The sequence below is a fragment of the Chiloscyllium plagiosum genome, unplaced genomic scaffold, assembly GCF_037043375.1.
Source record: "Chiloscyllium plagiosum isolate Xiang-an unplaced genomic scaffold, Cpla_swu_hap1 HiC_scaffold_1, whole genome shotgun sequence".
Lineage (NCBI taxonomy): Eukaryota > Metazoa > Chordata > Chondrichthyes > Orectolobiformes > Hemiscylliidae > Chiloscyllium > Chiloscyllium plagiosum.
The window spans coordinates 182,684,029-182,711,186 of NW_028270139.1; positions in this window are offsets into that span (position 1 = coordinate 182,684,029).

Below are 27,158 nucleotides of genomic sequence, written 5' to 3' on the forward strand. Positions count from 1 at the left end.
AAAAGATGCCAAGCTGCACAACATCTTCAGCGCCCCTGCAGATGGAGCACAGCATAGATACACCTGGTCATGGGCAGACAGGTCTATCCAGTCAAGGATAGATTACCTGTTTGTGTCCCGAACGCTCTCAGTCAGATCCACCGACGTCAAGCCGGTGTTCTTCTCTGATCACTACCTCCTGCCAGCCGAATGTCACCTACAGGACGAGCAGCGGGCTGGTAAGGGAACGTGGAAGCTGAACACTAAGCTGTTGTCCCCAGGGAACATTGAGGAGCTCAAGAGGGACTACGCAGGTTGGAGAACCGTGAAGCCCCTCCTTTGAGTCTCCAGCAGACTGGTGGGAAACAGTAAAAGGGAACATCAAGAGGTTCTTCATCCTCAAAAGGTGTTCAGGAGGCGAGAGAGAGGCGGGGAAAACTGTCCCAGCTCCAGGAAAGTATGCAGAACCTGCTCCTGCTGCAGACGATGAGGGTCGATGTCACGGAGGACCTCCAGGAGGTGAAGGGTCAACAAGCCTCGCTCTTTGCCTCTGAGGCCTCCAAGATAATCTTCCGGTCCAGGGTCCGCTCCGTGGAGCAAGACGAAACGTGCTCATGTTTCTTCATCCAGAAGGTGCACAAAGAGAGCTCCGTGCTCAGCAGCCTGAAGGAAGAAGGTGGCTCAATAACGTCATCTCAGGCTGATGTCATGAGGATCAGCAAATCCTTCTATGCCAGTCTGTATGACTCGAAGCCAACCACCAGTACGGCCTCCCAGTCATTCCTGTCCTCCATCACGGAGGTCTTAGACGACAGTGGCTGGTCTAGCCTGTCCCGTGTTCTATCTCTGGATGAGCTGACCAAGGTCCTCGAGTCCTTCGAAAAGAATAAAACTCTCGGAAGCGACGGCTTACTGGTCGAGCTCTATTCTGCTCTGTGGGACTTGATTGGCCAGGACCTGCTGGAGGTGTATGTCAGTATGCTTCGGGCAGGTACCATGAGTGAATCCATGAGGAAAGGCATCATCACCCTCATCTACCAGCGGAAGGGGGAGAGGGAGGAACTCAGAAATTGGAGACCAATCTCACTATTGAAATGGGGATTACAAAATTCTGTCAAAGGTCATCGCCAACCGGGTCAGGTCTGCTCTGGGATCGGTGATTCACCCTGACCAAACTTGTGCTGTACCGGGCAGGAAGATCGCTGAGAGTCTCGCACTCCTCAGGGATACGATTGTCTACGTGCAGGACAGCGGGTTGGACACCTGCCTGATCAGCCTGGACCAGGAGAAAGCCTTTGACTTGATATCGCATACATATAGAACATAGAACATAGAAGAATACAGCGCAGTACAGGCCCTTCGGCCCACGATTTTGCGCCGATCCAAGCCCACCTAACCTACACTAGCACACTATCCTCCATATGCCTATCCAATGCCCGCTTAAATGCCCATAATGAGGGAGAGTCCACCACTGCTACTGGCAGGGCATTCCATGAACTCACGACTCGCTGAGTAAAGAACCTACCCCTAACATCTGTCCTATACCTACCCCCCTTAATTTAAAGCTATGCCCCCTTGTAATAGCTGACTCCATACGTGGAAAAGGATTCTCACTGTCGACCCTATCTAAACCCCTAATCATCTTGTACACCTCTATCAAGTCACCCCTAAACCTTCTTTTCTCCAATGAAAACAACCCCAAGTGCCTCAGCCTTTCCTCATACGATCTGGTGCTGTACCTACACCGAATATGCAAGACAACCAGAAAGCAGCCAAGCCATCTTTGCCTTCAACTTGGTCAGACCCAAGTGTTAACATCAGTCTAGACTTTCTGACACCTGGCATGCAACCTCCCAAGCCCCAGCAACCATCACTTAACACCATGATGCAGCAACAAGGCACACAGCAACCAGTGAACCTTGTGGCTCAAAGCTTCTCAGCCGTGTCCATTAACTCACCAACCAGTATGGTGCCTCCACGACTTCCAGGAACAACATCTTTGACTGGCAGTGTGCCAGTTGGCATGGGGATGCCAAACATGATGGGGACTAATGCCATAGGGATGAATCCTATGGGCATGCCTCAGAATAGTGTGATGAACCAAGGAATGATGGGAATGAACATGGGAATGGCTCCAACTGGCATGGCCATAACAGGTTCCATGGGGATGGGTGTTCCTGCCATGGGTCTCAATGCTAACATGACACCTGCAATGGTGCAATCCAAGCAAGATGCCTTTGTCAATTTTGCCAACTTTAGTAAATGAGAAGGCTGGAAAGACTCCATTAATTTAGATGAAGGTGTGAAGGCTGCACAAAATAGTACTTGAAACACATGAAGATAGGTTGTCTTAAATTTTTATAGCTATAAGAACAAGTTTTGTGAAGAATATGGCATATTTTGTATTGAGGAGCGATCTGGTAATTGGCAAGATCTGTGCTATTGAATGTGTATGTCTGTTTCCTAACAGAGGTTCTTCAAGTAAAATCCTTTACATTGGCATCTTGTTTGTGAGATACACCTGAAAGCCTTTTTAAATATTGATAAATTTTAACTCTTACTGAAATCACAGGACAGGGAGGATTACATGGGTTGGGAGAAACACTTCATATCAAAAATAATTTTTGTACCTATTGTAATGGCCTTTAAGTCAGAATCCCAAGAAAATAATTAAAATCCAGAATATAATCATTAAAAATTTTGTTGGTTCTTTACCTCTTTACCTGGACACAATCAGTCTCCAGCAATGTGATAATCAGTTTGTGTATATAATCCTTTATCTAACAAATGAATGCAAGACTATTAAAAGGACTTCAAGGTACCAAAAAAAACCCGATTACTGGAATGTAAATAGTTTGACATATTCCAGTTTCAATAGAGAAATCTTATAATGAAAATGTCTTTATTATTAATAATAAATGGTAGTAATTGTAGCTTTTATTCTTTCCCTCAATTTTCTCATTCTTTTAATATCTTTAGTCTGCTGAAATGCAAATATCAGCTTTTTTTCCCTGGTCAGCAGTGGGGCTTTGTGATTTGAGGTAAAGGGAAGGGTATCTCATCCGTGAATGGACAGGTCACCAATTACCTTAATCTGAATATTTTGTACATGCAAACAACCATACATGGTCAGGTATGGCCTCTTCTTCTTTCCTCCCCCAAGCTGAACAAACTCTCTGTGTGCAATATCCAAGACATTCCTCTGCTCTCTTCAGAAATAAGCATTCATGCTAAACTTACTCTGATTTTGAAGGTTGTGCGGGTGAAAAGATTTCCATTTCTTCCAAAAATATGTACGCTGTCATTTCTGGTTTTTGAACATTTTTTGCCTTGATGACTGGTGAATCCTACATATGAGAGATGTCCTCTCCAAAATGGGCATTGGGGAGAGAATCTGCAATTAGATCAGATTGCTCTACACCAACATTGTCAGTGCAGTCTCAATCAATGGGTGGGAATCAGATACCTTCCTAGTCAGACCTGGAGTCAGGCAGGGCTGCCCTCTCTCTCCTGTCTTGTTGGTGTGCTGCATAGAGCCATTTGCCGAGTCCATCAGGAAGGATGTGAGCCTGAGAGGGGTGACTATTCCTGGCAGCAGGGGCCTGCAGGTTAAGGCCTCCCTGTACATGGATGACATCACCGTTTTCTGCTCGGATCCTCTGTCCGTGCACAGACTCATGTGCATCTGTGACCATTTGAATGGGCCTCGGGGGCAAAGGTAAACCGAGGCAAGAGCGAGGTCATGCTCTTCAGGAACTGGGCCGACCAATCCTCTATCCCAGGGGTGGGGAACCTGCAGCCTTCTAGGCCAGGTTTGGTATGTTTTGGCACGGCCGTTTGGGCGCCAAACCTATTTGACGCCAGCACATTTGGCGACAGATGTTTTAGCACTAAGAATACTTCTTTATTTGTAAATCTGTCTGTATGGACAGCTTTAGTGTAACAAAATTACAATATATCTGTTATATAACCATCTGTTATGTTGAATAACCACGCATGTTTATCGAATGGTGTAGGTAAGTTTAATTTCAACATAAATATACTATTTGTGCATGTAAACATATAATTGCATGCATTTTTTTGTACTAAGTATTTTTGTATATAGTAGTTGAGCATGCAGCGTTGAAAAGACCAATAAGTACGTTGCTGTTTGCACTTCCTTTGTCTAAATTGAGCTAGTACATATGGAAACAGGAAAACTAGCTCTCTCCTCGTTTAGCCGTTTGCTCAGGCAACAGTTAGTCCTCAGCCTCAGTTGAGTTAACTGCGGCTGTGCTGCCACAAGTGTTTCGTTCTTTTGCCATCTTTTTATATTTTTTTAATAGTTTTATCCATATGGCTGACTAAGGAGGTATTAACAAAATGGATTCCTCTACTTCTTTGACAAAAGAAGCAAAGTTGACAGCAACTTGAAATTTTGGCATTGTGAGAAGAGAAAAAAAATTAAAATAAAATAAAAAAAAGAATCGGTGCAAAGCACGGGTCCATACTAAAGCTGGAGGGGTGGTGAGGGAGCTGAACAACCATTCACATGAAGCTTCTGCTGCACAATTAGAGGTTATACTTGTGAAAACTAAAACAAAGAGAGCAGAGGAGACTCGAGTCACCGACTGTAGTTGTTAATGCATGTTTGACAGACATATCCCAAGCTAGTCTAGCCGTCCTCGTCATTCCTAATATGTCTGCTTTGAGGAAAATAATATGCAGAAAGTGTAATTCAGTCATGAACACCCCCACCAATCCAACAAATTTGCAACAATTTGTGCCAGAATGCTACAGAATATATATCCCTCAACCAGGCGTGGAAGAAAATTTTTTACTGTGATAACAGAGCAGGTCCCGACTGGATATTAATCTTCAAAAGACAGAGCTGGCTCCAACACTTAGTGACATCTGATATGTGGTTTGCTGATGGCACATTCAGTATTGCTCCCATCCTCTTTTCTCAGATGTATGTAATTCTAGCAAAATAACACTGAGGTATTCACCTTTTAGTGTATGCTCTTTTGCCCAACAAGCAACGCACCACATCCGTGAGAATGTTAGTTATTGAAAGAAATGGAACCCAATTTGAAACCCACTTCAATCGTCTGCAATTTTGAACAAGCTGCGCACAGTGCTATGAAGGACATATTCCCTGATGATCAAATAAAAAGGATGCTTTTTTTCATTTAGCTCAAAATATGCAAAAACATTTAGCTAGATTGGGGTTCACTGGTTTGTATAACACTGACCCTGATTTCGGGTTAAAAGCTAGAATGATTATTGCGCTTGCCTTTGTACCTTTGAACAAGTTCGATGAATATCTGGATGCTCTAGTGACCGAACTGCCGCAAGAACTTCAAGATTTCCTGAACTGGTTTGAAGATACATATGTTGGTTGTCAGACCAGACGAGGAAATGGAACACAAACTCCTCTATTTCTCCATGAGATTTAGAACTTTCAGAGAATATTAACCGGGAAAGACTGCACAAACAATCATGCGGAGGCAGCCCACCGTTGATGACAATACGAACTTAGCATGCAACCTCCCACTATATGGAAAATTAATAGATGGCCAGTGTAAAGTACAGAAAGGTAGAGATGCATATTATGAAGGGTTACTAGCTGGGCATGAACCACCATAGAAATTAAAACAGTATAGAGATGCAGATAGAAGGATACATGAAATTGTTCTTAGATTTGAAAACATGGATGTTATCAAGTACTTGAATAGCCTTGCTCATAATTACTAAATGAACCAAATAAAAGCTACGTTACAGTTTTTAGTGATTAACAGATTTAATGTTTTTATATTTCAATAGTTAGTTTTAAAACTCTTTAAAGTTCTACCTTTGAATGATGATGAATCAACCAACAATTTTTTCCCTAGCGCCAAACCGTGCGTTGCCAAATGGGCTTGCGCCAAATCAGCGGGCGCCCAAACAGCCGTGTCAAAACGGCTGCACCCAATCGCCCCATTCCGTCTAGGTCATTGTGTGTGGCCTTTTCAATTAATCCAAATTTTGCAGAACAAATTATTTTTTATTAGTTTTTTTGTCCTTTAATTTTATTTTGATCTTAAAGTGAATGTTTTTAAAATACCAGAGAGTAAAAGAAAATTCAATGAAATAATCCTCACAGACTAAAAAATTGGGAAGCTATAAGGGCTATTTCGGCACCTGCTATGCCCATGATGTAGTTATAATGCGACTCTAGAATGTACGTTATCTTCCCCGCCTGACTGGCGCCACTACCACCCAAGGCTGGTTGGAGAGAGTCTGTGGATATCCAGTACGCCAGTGTTTATCAACTTATGACAACAGTGCACGTGACTTTCCATTTGAAGTGAAATTTGAGAATAGTTACACACAGTCTAACAGTATCAACATTTGTGTTTTTTTATTTTGTCACTTAACAGCCCATCATGTCAAAGATGACCAAGAGAACGCTGAAGGAAGAAAACAGGTTTTAATGAGGATTGGGAATTGCAATATTATTTTGTGTCTGCTAAAGATAGGATGATACTGCAATATCAACATTGAAGAAATATAATGCTTCTCAGCATTATGCCACACATAAGGACCACAAGTATTTAAATTAGAGGGACAGGTGTGGAAGGTGGCATTGCAGAAATTAAAAGATGAAAAGCAAAAGCAAAGACAGTTATTTCAAGCAGTATTAAGACCCGGAAAAAATGCCACTGAAGCAACATATAAAATAGCTTAAATACTCAGAAAAAGAGGGAAGCATTTCAGCGATGTGGAAATCATAAAAGAATGTATTGTCGAAGTTGTGGGGCGCTTAGACCCCGATAATGTTCCAAAGTACAAACAACTGCTTCGTTCAAGGAGAACCATGACTGATCGGCAGCATGAATTAGCCCTCAACGTAACAGAACTCCTCCAACAAATACTCCAAAAGGAAAACACATATTATTCAATCGCTTTGGATGAATCAACTGATACTACTGACTCAGCGCAGGTTTTATACTTCATTCGGGCCATAACTGAAGATTTTATTTGCTACAATGAGTTACTGGCTTTGGGCACTCTTACAGGTAGAACACGAGGAATAGATATCTTTACAAATTTTCAAGATAAATGTCGTTAATTTAAACTGAATTTGGTTAATTTAGTGAGTGTATGTACAGACGGTGCACCTTCCATGACAGACGGCACGGTGGCGGCACGGTGGGGTGGCACGGTGGCACAGTGGTTAGCACTGCTGCCTCACAGCGCCTGAGACCTGGGTTCAATTCCTGCCTCAGGCGACTGACTGTGTGGAGTTTGCATGTTCTCCCCGTGTCTGCGTGGGTTTCCTCCGGGTGCTCCGGTTTCCTCCCACAATCCAAAAGATGTGCAGGGTCAGGTGAATTGGCCATGCTAAATTGCCCGTAGTGTTAGGTAAGGGGTAAATGTAGGGGTATGGGTGGGTTGCGCTTCGGCGGGTCGGTGTGGACTTGTTGGGCCGAAGGGCCTGTTTCCACACTGTAATGTAATGTAATCTAATCTAATCTAATGTAATATAATCTAATCTAAAAACATAAAAAGGGCTTATTGCAGATGAAAAGTATTATCAGATCCAGATGCTCTCATTTCTGTTCATTGTATCTTACATCAGCAAAATCTCTGTGCTAAATCTACTATCTTAAGTGACACTTTGCAACAAGTTATAAGTATTAGATTACTTAGTGTGGAAACAGGCCCTTCGGCCCAACAGCTGAAAATATGTTGCTGGAAAAGCGCAGCAGGTCAGGCAGCATCCAAGGAACAGGAGAATCGACGTTTCGGGCATAAGCCCTTCATCAGGAATGAGGAAAGTGTGTCCAGCAGGCTAAGATAAAAGGTAGGGAGGAGGGACTTGGGGGAGGGGCGTTGGAAATGCGATAGGTGGAGGGAGGTCAAGGTGAGGGTGATAGGCCGGAGTGAGGTGGGGGCGGAGAGGTCAGGAAGAAGATTGCAGGTTAGGAAGGCGGTGCTGAGTTCGAGGGATTTGACTGAGACAAGGTGGGGGGAGGGGAAATGAGGAAACTGGAAAAGTCTGAGTTCATCCCTTGTGGTTGGAGGGTTCCCCGGCCGAAGATGAGGCCCTCTTCCTCCAACCGTCGTGTTGCCATGGTCTGGCGAGGGAGGAGTCCAAGGACCTGCATGTCCTTGGTGGAGTGGGAGGGGGAGTTAAAGTATTGGGCTACGGGGTGGTTGGGTTGGTTGGTCCGGGTGTCCCAGAGGTGTTGTCTGAAACGTTCCGCAAGTAGGCGGCCTGTCTCCCCAATATAGAGGAGGCCACATCGGGTGCAGCAGATGCAATAGATGATGTGTGTGGAGGTGCAGGTGAATTTGTGGCAGATATGGAAGTGTCCCTTGGGGCATTGGAGGGAAGTAAGGGGGGAGGTGTGGGCGCAAGTTTTGCATTTCTTGCGGTTGCAGGGGAAGGTGCCGGGAGTGGAGGTTGGGTTGGTGGGGGGTGTGGACCTGACGAGGGAGTCACGGAGGGAGTGGTCTTTTCGGAACGCTGATAGGGGAGGGGTGGGAAATATATCACTGGTGGTGGGGTCTGTAGGTCCATGTTGACCCGCCAAAGCGCGACCCACCCTGACCCATTCCCCTACATTTGCCCCTTCACCTAATATTACAGGCAATTTAGCACAGCCAATTCACCTAACCTGCACATCTTTGGACTGTGGGAGGAAACCAGAGCTACTGGAGGAAACCCACGCAGACACGGGGAGAATGTGCAAACTCCACACAGTCACCTGAGGCAGGAATTGAACCCAGGTCTCTGCCGCTGTGAGGCAGCACTGCTAACCACTGTACCACCAATCAAGGACAGTAGTGGGAGACTGTGTATGGAGAGGTCTTGAATGAGTACTTTTCTTCAGTATTTACAAATGAGAGGGACCGTATTGTTGAAGTGGAGAGTATGAAATGAACTGGTAGGCTAGAGGAGATACTTGTTAGGAAGGAAGATGTGTTGGGCATTTTGAAAAACTTGAGGATAGACAAGTCCCTCAGGCCTGACAGGATATATCCTAGGATTATGTGGGAAGCAAGAAAGGAAATTGCAGAGCCGTTGGCAATGATCTTTTAGTCTTCACTGTCAATGGGGGTGGTGCCAGGGGATTGGAGAGTGGCGAATGTTGTGCCCCTGTTCAAAAAAGGGAATAGCGATAACCCCAGGAATTACAGGCCAGTTATTCTTACTTCGGTGGTAGGCAAAGTAATTGAAAGGGTACTGAGGGATAGGATTTATGAGTATCTGGAAAGACATTGCTTGATTAGGGACAGCCAGCATGGATTTGTGAAGGGTAGGTCTTGCCTTACAAGTCTTATTGAATTCTTTGAGGAAGTGACTAAGCATGTGGATAAGGGTAGAGCAGTGGATGTAGTGTACATGGATTTTAGTAAGGCATTTGATAAGGTTTCCAATGGTAGGCTTATGCGGAAAGTCAGGAGGCATGGGATAGTGGGAAGTTTGGCCAGTTGGATAGAGAACTGGCCAACCAGTCGAAGTCAGAGAGTGATGGTAGATGGTAAGTATTCAGCCTGGAGCCCAGTTACAAGTGGAGTTCCGCAGGGATCAGTTCTGGGTCCTCTGCTGTTTGTAATTTTTCTTAATGACTTGGAAGAGGGAGTCGAAGAGTGGGTCAGTAAATTTGCAGACGATACAAAGATTGGTGGAGTTGTGGATAGTGAGGAGGGCTGTTGTCGGATGCAAAGGGACTTCGATATGATGCAGAGCTGGGCTGAGGAGTGGCAGATGGAGTTCAACCCTGTCAAGTGTGAGGTTGTCCATTTTGGAGGGACAAATAAGAATGTGGAATACAGGGTTAACAGTAGGGTTCTTAGTAAGATGGAAGAGCAGAGGGATCTTGGAGTCTATGTTCATAGATCTTTGAAAGTTGCCACTCAGGTGGATAGAGCTTGTAAGAGGGCCTATGGTGTATTAGCGTTCATTAGCAGAGGGATTGAATTCAAGAGTCGTGAAGTGATGTTGCAGCTGTATAGGACCTTGGTTAGGCCACATTTGGAGTACTGTGTGCAGTTCTGGTCGCCTCATTTTAGGAAAGATGTGGAAGCTTTGGAGACGGTGCAGAGGAGATTTACCAGGATGTTGCCTGGAATGGAGAATAGGTCGTACGAGGATAGGTTGAGAGTGCTAGGCTTTTCTCATTGGAACGGCGAAGGATGAGGGGTGACTTGATAGAGGTTTATACGATGATCAGGGGAATAGATAGAGTAGACAGTCAGAGGTTTTTTCCCCGGGTACAACAGTGTGTTACAAGGGGACATAAATTTAAGGTGAAGGGTGGAAGGTATGGGGGGGGGATGTCAGGGGTAGGTTCTTTACCCAGAAAGTGGTGGGGGCATGGAATGCGCTGCCTGTGGGAGTGGCAGAGTCAGAATCATTGGTGACCTTTAAGCAGCAATTGGATATTACATGGATAGGTGCTTAAGCTAGGACAAATGTTCGGCACAACATCGTGGGCCGAAGGGCCTGTTCTGTGCTGTATTGTTCTATGTTCACTGTGTCACCCAATATTGTTAACTATATTCGTGCAAACGCAACATGGCATCGTCAGTTTTGTAACATGCTAAAGTTGGATGACGAGGTATTCAGTGCGGATCTACCGTATCATTCTAAAGTACATTGGCTATCGAACGGACAGCTGTGAGCACAAATTTTATCTTTGCAAGAACAGATAATTAAATTTTATGAAGAACAGAGTCAGCAATGCGAATTAATGAAAGAAGATTTCTATAGAAATGCTGCATTTCTGTGTGATGTCATGCCAAAGCAAAATGACTTGAATATTTCTTTGCAAGGTAAAACTAGGTCTATATACGAAATGTGGCAAAAAAAACCAAGCATTTCTAAAAAAGCTATCTTTTTTTCAAAATTCTTCTTCTTAAGGAAATTTCGGCTGAACATTTTCCCCAGTTAGCAAAAGGTCATTGATGAACAGGAGGTTTCTTGCGAATCATTTGAAGAATACGCAGCTGTTATAGATTTATTAATTGGACAATACAATGAAAGGTTCTCCGACTTTGAGAATCATGACACCACACTCAAATTAGCATTTCAACCTGACCTGGTTGATGTCTCCAAGGCTCCTAAAGACCTACAGATGGAATTGATTGAGCTCTCAGAAGATGACATTTTAAAGTCCTTTTAAAGTCCTTTAAAGACACTAAGAAAGATCAGATTGAAATATGGAAAAATGCAATAGAATACCCATGCCTTCGGCAACAACCACTTATTGCTGCAAATCTACATTCTCCTACTTAACCAAAATCAAGATGCCCTTAAGGTCACAAATGACGGATACCCATCTCGAGGTCTGCAGACCTCCATGCTGCAACCAAATATTCAAATGCTTTCCTACAAAAAGCAGTTAGAACAAAGTCATTAAAAAAGGTTAGTTAACTTTAGAATTAACTTTGTCTTTTTTTAGTTAGTTCGTACATAGTAGTTAAGATTTTTACAAAATAATGTGAATTTTGAAGAATATATATAATTGAAGTTTCTTGGATGCGGCCATATTAGATTACAACTAACATAATGCAGCTTTCCAACATGAAAAAGTTCCCCACCTCTGCTCCATCCCCTTCACCATCAGAACTGACCAGCTGAAGGTGGTGGGTATTTGGTTCTGAGGGGCTGGGGCACACGCCAAGTCTTGGGAGGAGTGAGTGTATCAGCAAAGTAAGGCAGAAACTAGGCAGATGAGAGCAACGGTCACGCTCCATCGCGGGTAAAAACCTGGTCATCAGTACTCTCAGTATTGTTATACGTGGCACAGATCTGGCCTATTCCCAGAACCTGTGCCACCGCAGTCACCCGGGCCATCTTCCACTTCATGCGGAGATCAAAGATGGACCGGGTCCGAAGGGGCATCATGTATAAAGATCTGGACAACAGGGGAAAAAGCACGCCCAATGCCACCTTCACCCTGATGGCCACCTTTGTGTGGCTGCATCAAGCTGTGTGTGGATCCCCAGTACGCAAACACCAAGTGTCACTACATACTGAGGTTCTACCTGTCCCCGGTGTTGTGAAGGATGGGCCTGGCCTCGCTGCCGCAGAACGCTCCAAGTAGTTGGACCGGTGATTAGATTGTTTCTGAAAACAGTGTGAGATTAGATTATTCCTTTAACTGCAGTATTTACAGAGTCGGATTAGAATGTCACATCCTGCCTGCAAGGCAGAAAACCACCCCCCAGGACATCAAATTTCAGCAGAACAAATTAACCCTTTACCATCTCATTCCCTCCTTTTATCATTCCACGATAACCAACTAACTGGAGCTGGAGAAGGCAGTACCAACTTATTCATAAGAATCTGGCAGCCTGTATTTAAACAACTTATTGACACACTACATATGATTATAACAAGAATTACTAGTCCATGCAGTAGATAGGATCCCCAGGATCCTCCCAGTCACCACCCTAGCCAGCCATCACCATTCTTTGGGACCTTGTCTGAAAATGATCCAACTAGTTCTTAATAGATTGGATGGCGTGGGTAATGTTGTAAGATTCATCTGTGTCATGGGTGATGCATTTGTCTCCTACTATTGTACAAACTCCTTGTTGGGCCAATTGATAGTCTGAGGATGTTAGGCAGGCTTTCAGGGAGATAAGTTGGAAGCTCAGAGTTAGAACGAACAGAGTTGTTGTCTCTGGTTTGTTACCCGTGCCACGTGATAGAGAGTCGAGGAATAGGGAGAGAGAACAGTTAAATGCGTGGCTACAGGGATGGTGCAGGAGGGAGGGATTCTGGTATTTGGATAACTGGGGTTCTTTCTGGGGAAGGTGGGACCTCTATAAACAGGATGGTCTACACCTGAACCTGAGGGGCACCAGTATCCTTGGCGGGAGGTTTGCTAGTGCTCTTGGTGGGGGTTTAAACTAACTCTGCAGGGGCATGGAAACCTAGACTGTAGCTTTAGGGTGTAGGACCTGGAGTGTAGGAAGGTTAGGAACATGGCATCAATCTCAAAGGAGGGTGCCTGAAAACAGGAAAGTGGCTTGAAGTGTGTATACTTCAATGCAAGAAGTATACGAAATAAGGTAGGTGAACTTGCAGCGTGGGTTGGGACCTGGGACTTCGATGTTGTGGCTATTACGGAGACATGGGTAGAACAGGGACAGGATTGGCTGTTGCAGGTTCCAGGGTTTAAATGTTTTAGTAGGGTCAGAGGTGGGGGTAAAAGAGGGGGAGGTATGGCATTGCTTGTCAAAGATCGTATTACAGCGGTGGAAAGGACGATGGATGAAGACTCGCCATCTGAGGTAGTTTGGGCTGAGGTTAGGAATAGGAAAGGTGAGGTCATCCTGTTAGGAGTTTTTTACAGGCCTCCTAATAGTACTAGAAACGTAGAAGAAAGGATTGCAAGGATGATTCAGGAGAAGAGTGAAAGTAATAGGGTGGTTGTTAAGGGGGACTTTAACTTTCCTGATATTGATTGGGAAAGCTATAGCTCTAGTTTGTTAGATGGGTCGGTGTTTGTCCAATGTGTGCAGGAGGGTTTCCTGACAATATGTAGATAGGCCAACAAGAGGTGAGGCCATACTGGATTTGGTTCTGGGTAATGAACCAGGCCAGGTGTTAGAATTAGAGATAGGTGAGCACTTTGGGGACAGTGACCACAATTCGGTGACTTTTACTCTAGTGATGGAGAGGGATAAGTGTGCACTGCAGGGCAAGAGTTATAGCTGGGGGCAGGGAAATTATGATGCGGTGAGGCATGACTTAGGATGCGTGGCTTGGAAAAGTAGGTTTCAAGGCAAGGGCGTAATTGATATGTGGAGCTTGTTCAAGGAGCAACATTGAGTGTCCTTGATAAGTATCTACCTGTCAGGCAGGGAGGAAAGGATCGTGTGAGGGAGCCGTGGTTTAATAAGGAATTGGAATCCATTGTTAAATGGAAGAGGGCGGCCTATGTAAAAATGAGGTGTGAAGGTTCAGTTGGGGCGATTGAGAGTTATAAGGTAGCCAGGAAGGACCTCAAGAGAGAACTAAGAGCAGCAAGGAGGGGACATGAAAGGTCCTTAGTTGGTAGGATTAGGGAAAACCCTAACTCTTTCTATAGGTATGTCAGGAATAAAAGAATGAGGGTAGGAATAGGTCCAGTCAAGGATAGTAGTGGGAAGTTGCGTGTGGAAGCTGAAGAGATTGGGGAGACACTGAATGAATACTTTTCGTCAGTATTCACTCAGGAACAGGACATTGTTGCCGATGTGAATACTGAGTCACAATTAAGTAGAATGAATGGTTTTGAGGTATGGAAAGGGTGAAAATAGATAAGTCCCCTAAGCCTGATGGCATTTATCCTAGGATTCTCTGGTAAGCAAGGGAGGAGATTGCAGAGCCAATGGCCTTGATTTTTATGTCCTCGTTGTCTACAGGAGGAGTGACAGAAGAGTGGAGGCGAGCAAATGTGGTTCCCTTGTTCAAGAAGTGGAGTAGGGATAACCCTAGTAACTATAGGCCGGTAAGTTTCACTTCTGTTGTGGGCAAAGTCTTAGAGAGAATTGTAAGGGATAGGATTTATGAACATCTGGATAGGAATAATGTGATCAAGGATAGTCAGCATGGTTTTGTGAAGGGCAAGTCGTGCCTCACAAACCTTATTGAATTCTTTGAGAAGGTGACTAAGGAGATGGACGAGGGGAAAGCGGTAGATGTGGTGTATATGGATTTTAGTAAGGCGTTTGAGAAGGTTCCCCATGGTAGGCTACTTCAAGAAATACGGAGGTATGGCATTGAGGGTGAGTTGGAGGTTTGGATTAGGAATTGGTTGGCTGGAAGAAGACAGAGGGTAGTAGTTGATGGTAAAGGTTCATCTTGGAGTGCCGTTATTAGTGGTGTTCCGCAAGGATCTGTTTTGGGACCATTGCTGTTTGTCATTTTTATAAATGACCTGGAGGAGGGGCTAGAAGGTTGGGTGAGCAAGTTTGTGGATGATACGAAAGTCGGAGGAGTTGTTGACAGTGAGGAAGGATTTGGCAGGTTACAGCGGGATATAGATAAGCTGCAGAACTGGGCAGAAAGGTGGCAAATGGAGTTCAATGTAGCTAAGTGTGAGGTGATTCACTTTGGTAAAAGTAACAAAAAGATGGGGTACTGGGCTAATGGTCGGATACTTGGTAGTGTGGATGAGCAGAGGGATCTTGGTGTCCAAGTACACATATCTTTGAAAGTTGCCACCCAGGTAAATAGTGCGGTGAAGGAAGCATATGGCATACTGGCTTTTAGAGGAATTGAGTTCCGGAATCCTGAAGTCATGTTGCAGTTGTATAAGACTCTTGTGCGGCCACATCTGGAGTATTGTGTGCAGTTTTGGTCGCCATACTATAGGAAGGATGTGGAGGCACTGGAACGGGTGCAGAGGAGGTTTACCAGGATGTTGCCTGGTATGGCAGGAAGATCGTATGAGGAAAGGCTGAGGCACTTGGGGTTGTTTTCATTGGAGAAAAGAAGGTTTAGGGGTGACTTGATAGAGGTGTACAAGATGTTTAGGGGTTTAGATAGGGTTGACCGTGAGAACCTTTTTCCACGTATGGAGTCAGCTATTACAAGGGGGCATAGCTTTAAAGTAAGGGGTGGTAGGTATAAGACAGATGTTAGGGGTAGGTTCTTTACTCAGCGAGTCGTAAGTTCATGGAATGCCCTGCCAGGAGCAGTGGTGGACTCTCCCTCATTATGGGCATTTAAGCGGGCATTGGATAGGCATATGGAGGATAGTGGGCTAGTGTAGGTTAGGTGGGCTTGGATCGGCACAACATCGAGGGCCGAAGGGCCTGTACTGCGCTGTATTCTTCTATGTTCTATGTACTGCACATCTAGTCTGTTGTACATAGATCCTTAACGCCACCAATTCCTGATTAACTGCCTCTAGTCCCCTCACTATACTGTTTCCCAGGATGGTTAACCCACAAGTGAAGAAATTCTGGTTCTTTGTTGCTATTGTTCCCGCTGACCCTCAGAGGGACAATGCCCCCTGGTAGCCATCGCCAAGGGAAGATCCTAGAGTTACTGGGTCCTTCCAATCCACACAAAACTCCTAACAGCTCGTAAATCTATGGGGCATGAGGCAGTGAGTGGTTCTACTGCGCCTACAGCGAACAGGACCGGGAGAGTCAGGGTGGCCAGAGTAAAAAGGTACGGTTGAGAAGGAACAGACACCCTCTTTAGGCCCGGTAGCATTTTATTGCTCAGTTATCGGCAGTCACAAACTGTTTATATCTCCAGTTTCTCTCCTGGCTGGAGTTTCCTCCTGATCCGATCAGTTGGTAATCATACGAAGGATATGAACAAATGGCTGAACTGACATGGGCTCTGTTACAGTTCACACAAATAAATGGTCTTCCTGCAGTAACATTTAAGCACCTTTCCTTGTCACAGGTGCAGGTGACTATTCCATGGCTCACCTGACAATGCCTGTGGCACATCGCCTCGTGCCCAAAAACATTCATGGGAACCAAAGCATAGGTACAGTCCCATTCCAGTCCTGAGATGCAAAGTGGATAGCTCATGGGATCATAACAAACCGTTCCATTTCTTCCCGGGGTCCCTATGCAGCTAGGGGTCTGAGTCTGAGTCTATTGCTCTATGCACCATCCTGATGGCACCCTTCTAAAACTTCCTGCTTTGACCTACACAGGGTGGGGGTGGGGGGAGGGTGTGTGTGGGGCATCTGAAGTATCTGTAGTATATCGTTTGAGGGGGGTCCACCCAGGAATGGCTACAAATAACACCTACGCTGACAGGACAAGCAGGTAACAGTTTGATTACCATGTAAATATATATGGGCTTTATAAAACAAGCTGTCCTCCAGGCCTAATACCATGGTGGCAGCCATGATACCATACAGAGAGAAAATGTAGTGTTTAGGCCATTTGAGAAGCCCCTCATTTACAGTCACTCAAATCGACTCAGCCACTGTCCATGGACGTATGATTGACACCGGCGTCTGAAGGAGCACCTACAATTGTCTCTTCCACCTGGGTCCAAGCTTGGGGGTGATCCCAGTCTTTGATCAGCACAAGGTCTTCCATCTGGGGATTCATTCTGGTTGCCTGAGTTTTGATCCGTCGCTTGTGATGGTTGTCCAAAGGATGCTTTACCTGTGAATGGAGAATCTTTAGTGACGATGTTAGCTGCTCAAAGTATCTTTGCATTTCCTCTCCCATAATAAAATCTACATGAGTGGGTGGGTCTGTGTCAGCATCCCAAGGGATCCTACTGGATCGGCCATAAATTATTTCTGCTGCCGACAGTCCAGTGGTCGGGTGTGGGGTGATCCTCCTGATGCAGGGTCAAAGGCAAGACCTTCAACCAGTTGGGGGTCTGTTTCAGACATTAACTTAGTTTGGTTTCAAGAGTCCATTTGCCCTTTCCACTATTCCTGCCACCTGTGGGTGGTAAACACAATGGAATTGCTGCTGGATACGCAGCACCTCACATAGCTCATTGTGGATTTTCCCGACAAAATGGGGGCCATTGTCTGAACTAAACTGCAGAGGAACTCCAACTCCTTATGATCTTGGTCAAGAGTAATGTTACTATCGTTGAGGCTTTATTATTGGTGGTTGTAAAGGCTTCAATCCATCTACTAAATACATCAACAAGACAATACTTATAGTAACGTACACACTGCAATTCAATGAAATCAAGCTGAATACACACATGAGCCATCAAGCAAGATGTTCTCCCTGTCATGCACCGCACCCTTAACAGGCATTATTTTGTTGACATTTTAGACATGATTTGAGGTGAAGGGTGGAAGGTATAGGGGAGATGTCAGGGGTGGGTTCTTTACCCAGAGAGTGGTGGGGGCATGGAATGCGCTGCCTGTGGGAGTGGTAGAGTCAGAATCTTTGGTGACCTTTAAGCGGGAATTGGATAGGTACATGGATGGGTGCTTAAGCTAGGACAAATGTTCGGCACAACATCGTGGGCCGAAGGGCCTGTTCTGTGCTGTATTGTTCTATGTCACTCATTTCCTTAAGACTGATCCCACAACTTCTATTTATCCGGCCTTGTCAGTGACAAATGTCTATCTCTGCCTCCTATAAGGTTGTTTGACGTCATCCCATCCTTTGCTTACCATTATCTGCTCCCTCCATCTGCGCTGCCCCTCACAGCATCTTATCACTAAGCCCTTTTATTTGGGGTTTGTTCCTGTGTCTCTGTACAAGTGGGGAAACAGATGTTTTTCCTGTTTGCCCATACATCCACCATTGTTCTGTAATCACGTCTCATGCTAACATACCATTTTCTTTAACGGATTATATGTTTCCTCATTTTTGCTAAGTCAGTTTTCGTCCGAAACAATACCAAACTAATGTGAATTCATTTACTCTGTATCAGAACTTATAATTGCAGAAATAACATTAATTCACCTATATCCCACAATTTCCCCTTTTACTTTTGATTACCCTTTGTTATCTTCTGCATTTTTGTCTCTCTTTTTTTTTTCTTTAAACATCGTTCCCAAAATTCGCAAGCATCATTTCAGAGATTTCATCCATCTTGGTTTCACTCATCTCCTCATTATTTAGCCGATAAAGTTCCTCTGTCTGATTCCCTCTTAGGGGCATCTGTTTCATCAAGGCTGTTTCAATCAGTCTTCGGGTGAGCCCTCGTATACAGGGTATGACACAACAGCCAATGGCCACCAATACCCCAACTACTACTATCAGGGAAGTAAGGATAGAAACCACCACCCCCTTCCATTTTTCAAACCAGGATTCAAGTCATCCCGTGAGAGATGTGTCTACTCCTGAATTCTCAGCCAGTTCCTCTGCTAAAGTAATCAATCCCCGTAAGGCCCGAGTAATTGAACCATCAGGCGCAGTATTATTAGGAATAAAGGTACAACAGCTTCCTCCTAACATCACACACACACACCCTTTTTCTGCTAAAATCATATCAAGGGCTATTCTGTTCTCCCATGCCATCCTACTTGTCGCATCAAGCTGTTCTGATATTCCTTTAACCGCATCTCTTGTATAATTTAAAAATCGCTGTTGATTATAGAAAATGTAATTTATCCAATCTACATTTTTATTAATTGTTACCCACCAAAAGAGAGCTGACTCAAAGCCTGCTGCAATCTGGTTACGAGCCTTGAATTCATCAGGTACTCCCCTAGGGACTCCTACCGAGTCGAGATAAATCCTGTCATCAAAAGAAGTATCTAACAGTAATCTCTTACCCCTTCCTTTTTTCCCTACGATCTTCTCCTTCTCAAATGCCAAGGTAAATGGAATTGCCAATTGTACAATTGCGCATATCCCTCTCCAATCCGGAGGTAGTGTGGGTCTCAATATTTTTCCTCCACAGTACCACCACAGATCCGCTCGGGGAACCTTTAGTGCTGAGTAGTTCCCTCCCTTCTCCGTTTCGGTAACATTCTTAATCTCTGTACATAATTTCAGCTCCCCCAAATCTCTCGACTGACTTGTACCTCGCCTGCGCACACACGACGTGTGATTTCCAACTGCGGCGGAAAATGTGGGGGGAACTTTTACATCTTTCTTCTCCAAGGGAGGGAACATCAGAGATAGGGAGGTACAATTCCTATCATTCCATGCAGTCTCATCCTGGTACAGGGCTATCATACATTTCATGCCCTTCCTGTCTTGCTTCCACCCAAGCGGAAAGGGAACCACCTGGGCCACTGGCCTACCGGAGGCACATCCATAGCAATTGCTTTTGTTCAGACTTTTTACAGTATACTTTACCCATTCAACCCAGGCATTTGCATCCCCGTACCCAGTTTCTATCTCGATGGTCTGTTTCAAGTCTTTTACCTCGATAATTTTTACTGCTTTAGGATCATCGGGAGGGGTGAAAGGTTGTATCTCATTACCCAGTAATTCTACCCGTTTTCCCTGTCCTACACTAATTCGAAAACAACAGCCCACGAACTCCTTCCCATTTGATTTCATTTCAATCCCAAATGTTTCATTTAATTGTATCTCATAAGTGCCCCCCCTCCCCCCCGCTCCAGAATTGCTTCGCGCCATGTGGTTTTCCTTATCGTTAAGTATATTGGGTTAACACTTCTTATCGAGACAATCGCGAGCTGGTCGGAATGGGGCCCGGTGTACTGTGACGAGACCATAATACCAAGTACCATCCCCGAGGCCATCCCCATAGGACTTAAGATGTATCTCTGAGCTGCAGTACTGTCTCTGATTAACTACAGTCCCACAATTTACTAAACTGCATGCATCAGTGTCTATTACTTGTGGATTATCAGACTCGGGAACCGTTAATAATACATATGAAAATGATATGTGACAAAATCCCAATACTAAGAGGGCTATCATCATAACTCTAAACATTCCCAGTATTCTAATCATCATGCTGAAGCACAAAAAGGCTTAATATACAATCTTACAGATATAATCCCGCGCTCGCGCCGCCACTGTATAGTCAGTTACTCAAAGTCTCTTTAGTCTGAGTTTTAGCGGGTCTTGCGTTGATTCGGCTGTCCAGACTTCTTCCTCAACTGGAGGGTCCACTAGCCCTTTGATCCGAGTGTAATGAGTCCAGCCTTTTTCCGCCGTCCTTATTGCCGTTTCGGTAGTCAAAAGAGCCTGGTACGGCCCTTCCCAGTCCGGCTGCAATTTAGTCTCTGTCCATGATTTTACTAAGACCCAATCACCCGGCCGGATGGGGTGAACAGTGAATTCAAGGGGCGGAGTCTGTGCCAATAAACCCTGTTTCCTGAGGAAAGACAAAGAGGAGGACAAGCCCAGTATATACTTCTTTAAAAACAAATCTTTAGTTTCGGGAATTGGTAATTCTCCATTTGTTCCCAGATAAGGTAATCCAAATAAAATTTCATAGGGGGATAGTCCCAAATCTTTCCTCCGCCAAGGGACAAGCCCAAAAGGCACCTTTTAAATCTATCACACTAAACCATCTGTGGTCATGAGGGATCTTACTTAATAACGTGTAGGGGTTTGGCACCACTGGGTGCCTGATCTGTACTATTCGATTTAATGTTCTCAAATCCTGCACTAATCGATAAGTTCCATCAGATTTCCGCACTGGTAGAATTGGGGTATTATAAGGAGACATACATGGCTCCAACAGTCCATCTCTAATCAGTCCCTCAATTACTGGCTGCAGTCCTCGTTTACCTTCTATGGAAATAGGGTATTGTCATTCACAGACAACGTCCCCTTTCTGTTTTAAATTTATTAAAAGGGGAGGGATCTGTAGTTTTCCACGATTTCCTTCTCTAGCCCATACAATAGGGTCTATCTTTCTCTCTGCATCCTCTGTCAACATTGCCAGTTGTACAACTAATTCTTTTTCCTAAATTCCAATCTCCAGTCCTAAAAGGATAATTAAGTCTCTCCCCAGTAAGTTACTTCCTATATCAGGGATATACAGCAGTTCCCCTGTGACCCTATCCTTAGGACCTTCTATCATCATAGGTTCAAATACTGGAACAGTAAATCCTTCCCCTTTCACCCCTGAAACAGTAATTGACTATGTCGACATTTCTACCCTCTTTGGTTTAAAATTCAGCGATGACCTTGCCCCCGTATCTACTAGGAAGACTGCCTCCTCCCTACAGGGTCCCACCTTCAAGTTTATCAAGGGTTCCTGGTGGGCCCCCGAGGGCAGGAACCCCTGACACCCCTATTCTTCAACAAAGTTCATAAGCGGAATTGCCCTTTCTTCCCTTTGTAGATCAGGACACTCCTGCTTAAAATGCCCTATCTTTCCACAATAATAGCATCCTGCCTGTGGAGACTTCCATCTCTGCCCCTGTCGCCCAAACCCTCTATCAAATGCTCCCCCTTGTCCTCTCCCTCTCCCTCTTCCTCTCTGTCCTACATGCTGCCACCCGCTGCTCCGGTTGCTCACTATTGGTTCCATTCTCCCCTTAATTACCTCATCAACCGTAGCTATCATCATTTTCGCCTTCTGTTCTTGTCTCTCATCCTCCCTCTTTACAAACACTTTCTGTGCCTCTCTCAACAATTCATCTAATGGTTTTTCACTCCATCCTTCTACCTTCTGTATCTTTCTCTGTATGTCTGGCCATGCTTTTGTCACAAAATGTACTTTCAACAGACCCTGTGCCACTGGGTCCTCAGGGTTCATTCCAGAATATTTCCGCATTGAGTCCCTTAATCTTTGCAGGAAAGCTGAGGGAGTCTCATCTTTCTCCTGTCTAGCTTCAAAGACTTTAGTTAAATTCTGTGACTTTGGAACTGCCTCTCTTATTCCTTTTAGAATCAGGTCTTTCAATTCCCTCATTTCTTCTCTATGCTCCAGGTTTTGGTTTTCCCACTGGGGGTCTTTGAGGGGAAACTTCACCTCTCCCTGTCCAGCATCCCCATCTCCAATCGGGTGTTCCCTGTCCCATATTTTAATGGCAGCTCCCTGTATAAGTCCCCTTTCCTCCCCAGTAAATAGTATATTCAAAATAGACAGTAATTCAGCCCAGGTAGACAGACTGGGCCCCAGAAATTGATCAATTTGTTCAGACAACCCCACCGGATCCTCAACCAGGACCTTCATTTCCTTTTTAAATGTTCTGACCTCCCCACTGGTGAGGGAGGGCACTTACAAACCCAATCTCTTTGTCCCCTATGGGTACCTCCCGTAGGGGATAAGTCGTCACGTTCTTCCCCTTTTTCTTTCTTTAAAGAAATATTGCAATATTTCTAGCTCCCCATAACTTCAAACACCAATTCATCAATTCATGCTTGACTAACCTTTAAAGCCTGTTCCTAACTTATAAATATATTTAGATATTTACGTTCATTTCTTCAGTATTTAATAGTTAAAATGCAAAATGCATAGTTCCCAATTTTGCAATTCACTGTAATTACCCAGTTTTAGTCCTTTAATTTAGATCCAAAATTAGTTTTCTTAAATAGTCCTGACCAATCATTGCTCAATTACAATACTATAGGTCGTAAAATAATCAGAGCTGCCTTAAAAGAATTTGTCTACTCAAGTTTTTTTAAAAAAAACTTCTAATGCATGAACAATGGCTGAATCCAAGGTCACATATTAACCATAGAATTTTGCTTTTACTACAATCTAATGTTGAACTGAAACTTCAACTGTCCTCCATAAATCGCTTTTATGTAAAGATAAAAGAGATTAGTTAGAAACTGATAGTAAGGCAGTCATGATCTGTAAAAAGAACAGGAGTTATCATTCTTTTTTTTCTTCATAATCTCGATAGAATCCTTAACCTTAAAAGAAATCATGTTAAGTTTCCATAATAAAAATCAGATTCAAAACAGTCTTGGAACTCAAGCTCCAGGGAATAAAACACAAACATTCAATCACCAACAAACAAATGTTCACTCAAACCAAATCACAAAGGGTTAAACTTCCTACCAGCTGTACAGCTCTTTTAATTCTCTCTCTCTCTCGCACATTGACATATAAATTCAGATATTCACAAACCCAGTCTTCGTCTGATCTGTACTTTGGCCAGAAGACAGCGGGACGAAGAATGGATTCCTTAGTCCATACAAAGCAACAATATTTAATCATCTTTCTCCCTTGTACAAGTATTATTTTGCCAATTCCACAACATCCTGCCCAAAGGACTTTCTGGAGGTATGTTGTAAGGGACCCCACCTCCATTTCCATTGCCTTTTCCTTACTTTGTTTTCCCGGAGGCTTTTTCCTTACCGACAGCACAATCCATATTGAGTTCCTTCGTTAGTCCCTTATTAACTACTAAAACTCAATCCCGGCCACCAAGGCAATACTTAAAAGTCAATTTTCTTACCTTGGTCTGTGCACAGAGTTGCCTGGCCCCTTTTTTCCGTATTGTCTATCAACCTCTTATCACTGTCTGATTCAGATGTCTCTCTTGTAGGATTCACACCAGTCACCCAAGGGAGCAGACCAAACCGGGACACGAGACCGCTCCTCAATGGGGAACGGGACGCGTCTTCCCAGTGTCCAAGGCCAGACACTCCCCCCGGTGATGGAAGAAAATCCCAGACGAGCCTCCAATTGTGAGAAACAAAAGCTCACTCACTTTAATAATTTCAGTCCGAGACTAAATATCTGAAACAGAGTCATTTATTTGTACACTTGCAAGTGGGTGCCATGTCTAATTGCCAGGTAAGGCAATGACAAATGCACAGTAAACCCCAACAAACTCTCGCAATTTATACAGTTTTTTCCCATATGTTTTCCTTATTCCATTGTTTGTTCCCTGCTTTGCTTACGTCACTCATTTCCTTAAGACTGATCCCACAACTTCTGTTTATCCGGCCTTGTCAGTGACAAATGTCTATCTCTGCCTCCTATAAGGTTGTTTGACGTCATCCCATCCTTTGCTTACCATTATCTGTTCCCTCCATCTGCGCTGCCCCTCACAGCATCTTATCACTAAGCCCTTTTAATTGGGGTTTGTTCCTGTGTCTCTGTGCAAGTGGGGAAACAGATGTTTTTCCTGTTTACCCATACATCCACCATTGTTCTGTAATCACGTCTCTGCTAACATACCATTTTCTTTAACGGATTATATGTTTCCTCATTTTTGCTAAGTCAGTTTTCGTCCAAAACAATTCCAAACTAATGTGAATTCATTTACTCTGTATCAGAACTTATAATTGCAGAAATAACATTAATTCACCTGTATCCCACACGTCCCCCTGAAAACACTGCACAGTGTTTGAGGTAGGTGGTTAATTTAGCACCTGCCGGTTCCCAGAGGACACCATAGAGTTTTTAGCTCCATCAGCTCTGGCACTGCCAATATCCATATTGTTCATTACATGGGCAGCACATTTGATTACGGCCAATTGCTTGAGGAGGAGGATGGCTTTAAGGAGATTTTGGACATAGTGAGTTCTGAATAGATGTCCCTGAGGATGTTAGAAATCCACATTTGACCATAGCTGGCCAAAGTTATGGGCCACGCCAAAAGCAAACTGCGGGTGTGTACAGATTTTCCTGTAGCCAGGATACAAGCCAGTGTTAGAGCAAAGAGTTCTGCTTTGAGCAGATACTGGGGGATTGAAGGAGGCAGATTCCAAGGTGGCGAAGGCTCATGATTGTGTATCCTAAATGGGATACTCCTAAGAGCGATAGAGGAACTACCATCCACATAGCGGGTAAAATCCGGTGTGGGTAATGGAGCATCTACAAGGTTTGGTCAAGGGCAGATCAAGTGGTTGCTCAAAAAGCAATCATTGGGTGTTCTGGGATCTCCTCTGGAGGGATACTCAGAAAGGTCACTGAGTTCACAGCTGAGCAGTAGAAGGTCAGAAGGGGGTCATTGAGAAGAGCTAACTCATAACAACTCAGTCAAGCCTGATAAGGTGTTGGGTCTGATGGGAGGTCAGAAGGACTACAATAGCATGTGATGAATAGACAGGGTTTTTGGAGAGTAATATTGGAAGCAGCTGTTACAAGGGAGTAGATAGCCGGGAGGAGAATTTGTGAGCAGGGTGGGAGGCCCATAGCGATAGAGTGAAGGAGAGTTGAGTAATAGGCCACTATCTATGCCTGTGGGTTTGGGGTTAAAACAGCAGTTACATAGTCCTCTAGAATAGTGGTATACAGCTGGAAGGGCCTGTCATACAATTATCTTCAGAGTGTTGGGGCCGTTCTTAATTCAGTGAAAGCTGACTTTTGTTCTTCATTTAGGGTGAAGGTGTTTGAGCCAAAGTGGTTAACTATTTGGAGTGTAACATTACATTAGGGAGCCACTGTCAGCAGTAGTTAACTAGGCCTAAGGCAGCACACATTTGCTTGGCGCTTGTGGGCAGGGGGGGTCACGTAAATGGGTGCAAAATGCTCCAGGGTCAATTGTCTATCAGAAACACTCAGCAAGGTTCCCAGGAATGTGACAGTGCTGGGTGCGCTAAATCTTGCTGGCTGGTATGATATATCCTGAAGGGGTCATGCCCGAAACGTCGATTCTCCTGCTCCTTGGATGCTGCCTGACCTGCTGCGCTTTTCCAGCAACACATTTTCAGCTCTGATCTCCAGCATCTGAAGCCCTCACTTTCTTCTGGTATGAGATATCCCCAACAATGGAGGGCGTTCAGGAGATGGTTGGTATCTGATGTGAGCAGATTCCAAAGGGCTAGCTAGGAGCAAGTCATCAACATATTGGACAATGGTGACGCTGCCCGAGAGCTGAAGCTCCGAAAGCTGCCAGTGCAATACCTGGGAGAATAAAAGTGGGCGAATGGACAAATCCCCGAGGGAGGCACGTCCAAGTGTACTGCTGACCTTTGAAGGAGTAATGGAAAATTATCCATTTACTGTGAAATTTAAAAGAGAATGGTTTGCCTAAATTCAATGCTGTACTGAGCTTTGTAAACGATGCTTTGATGAAGGTTTGCAGTTAGCTTATCTCTGTTTGAATTCTTTGAGGAGACAGTGAGGTCTGCAGATGCTGGAGATCAGAGCTGAAAATGTGTTGCTGGAAAAGCACAGCAGGTCAGGCAGCATCCAAGGAGCAGGAGAATCGACGTTTCGGGCATAAGCTCCTACATTCTCAAACAGACTCGCTACCACAGCCACATCTCCAAGATTTCAGTGAGTCCCTCTCTCACTGCACACCCCAAGTCATCTCCTCTGCACAGAAGCTCTTCAGCCACATTCTCAAACAGACTCGCTACCACAGCTACATCTCCCCAGCAGACAAGGGAGGCGCGGTAGTAGTTTGGCGCACCGACCTTTACACCGCTGAGGCCAAACGTCAGCTCGCAGATACCTCCTCCTACTGCCCCCTTGACCATGACCCCATCCCCCACCAGCAAACCATCATCTCCCAGACCATCCATAACCTCATCACCTCAGGGGACCTCCCATCCACCGCCTCTAACCTCATAGTCCCACAACCCCGCACCGCCCGCTTCTACTTCCTGCCCAAAATCCACAAACCTGACTGTCCCAGCCGACGCATTGTCTCAGCCTGCTCCTGCCCCACTGAACTCATCTCTGCATACCTTGACACGATCCTGTCCCCCTTAGTCCAAGAACTCCCCACCTACGTTCGGGACACCACCCATGCCCTCCAGCTCCTCCATGATTTTCGCTTCCCCGATCCCCAACGCCTTATCTTCACCATGGACATCCAGTCCCTGTACACCTCCATCCCCCATCATGAAGGACTCAAAGCCCTCCGCTTCTTCCTTTCCCACCATACCAACCAGTACCCTTCCAC